Source organism: Moschus berezovskii, chromosome 15 (assembly GCF_049115385.1).
Source record: "Moschus berezovskii isolate FMDL1 chromosome 15, NW_MosBer_1.0, whole genome shotgun sequence".
Classification (NCBI taxonomy): domain Eukaryota; kingdom Metazoa; phylum Chordata; class Mammalia; order Artiodactyla; family Moschidae; genus Moschus; species Moschus berezovskii.
Genome location: NC_142474.1, coordinates 44221082 through 44222501, shown reverse-complemented (window position 1 = coordinate 44222501; position 1420 = coordinate 44221082). Strand labels below are relative to the sequence as shown.

Sequence of the window (1420 nt, the reverse complement as noted above, 5' to 3'; positions counted from 1 at the left end):
TGGGCACCAGGCTTGGATTGCCTGAACCCTACATTGGAAGGCAAGTCTTAATGACTGGACCTCCAGAGATCCAAACTCGGAGGGTTTGTGGGACATTCAAGCATGAAGCCGGTGACAAAGTAGGAAGGGCACCTCTGAAATGGTGATACACTTCTCTGATTTTTTAACCCTCTCTGTGTTGGCCTTAGGTGAGAGGTTACCCTTGATGAGAGCTGTCCTGTCCAGAAGAGCTGCCTATGATCATGTGATTGCTGAGCGCTTGAAATAGGGCTAATGCCACTGAGGAACTGAATTCTTCATTTCATTTCATTTTAAATCATTTGTCTTCAAACTGAAGTGTAAAATGTGTTTTCCTGTGAAACGCAATTTTATAGTTTTGATAGACATCCATTTTATTTAACAATTTTGGGGAAACACAGGAAAATAGGATTTATTGGTGGTCGTGAGTAAGGAGGCTGGCGCCAAGGCTCTCGTGAGCAAAAGACCCACCATCCATCCAGGGGAACATGATTAGGGATGTATTTGGCCTCACAGTCATCCAGGATAAGCTGCTTTTCTGCCACCATGTCTTCAAATTCATCTGCTTTAAACTTAGTAAATACCCACTCCTTGGAGATGTGGGTTTTCTGGAGGCCAGGCCCCCCTGTTGAGGGCCTCAATCACATGCTCTTTGTTCTGCAGCATGGACATTATGACTTGGCCAATGTGGACCCTGGCCACTGTGCCCTGAGGCTTTCCAAAAGCACCACACATATCTGTCTGGAGCTAGACTGGGAGCAGCATGCCAGTCATCAATGTCCACTAGAAAGGGCTGTCTACAAGGTGCCTTAGGGCAACCCATACAGGCAACAGGTTGAATACATTGTCAAGGAGGTTGCTGTCTGTAGCCATTGCACGCCAGGCTCCCACGGGGAAAAGAGGACAGTCGGCTTAATTGCCTACAAATTACTTAAACTATTAAAAATGGTGTGTCTCAATTATGATGCCCAATCAGTGCGGAAAATACACTGACATTCAAAAGTTAGAATGAAAAACATGTACACTATCTCATTAATAATTTTTGTGTTGATTATGTTTGAAATGAACATTTTCAATATGTTGGATTAAATGAAATACATGATTAAAATTAATGTACCTGTTTCAGAAACAGGTATAGATACAGAGAAACAGATCATTGCCAGAGGGGAAAGGTTGGGAGAACAAAGAAATAGGTGAGGGAGATTAAGAGCTACAAACTTCCAGCTACAAAATAAATGAGTCATGGGGGTGACCTGTACAGTGTGGGGAATACAGTCAATAAATAGGTAATGTCTTTACATTGACATATTGTAACTAGTTTTACCCTGGTGATCATTTTGAAATGTACAGAAATATCAAATCCCTGTCTAGTCTAATGGGAATTAACAGTGTTGTAGGTCAA

The 1420-nt window shown here is 42.3% G+C and overlaps 1 non-coding gene across 1 annotated transcript; it reads right to left on the bottom strand.

Moving 5' to 3' along the window:
- Nucleotides 1-809: 809 nt before the first annotated feature.
- LOC129535641 (small nucleolar RNA SNORA70) lies at nucleotides 810-944 on the bottom strand. Its single transcript, XR_008681696.1, has one exon. It is a non-coding gene; the product is annotated as a small nucleolar RNA SNORA70 (small nucleolar RNA).
- Nucleotides 945-1420: the final 476 nt, after the last annotated feature.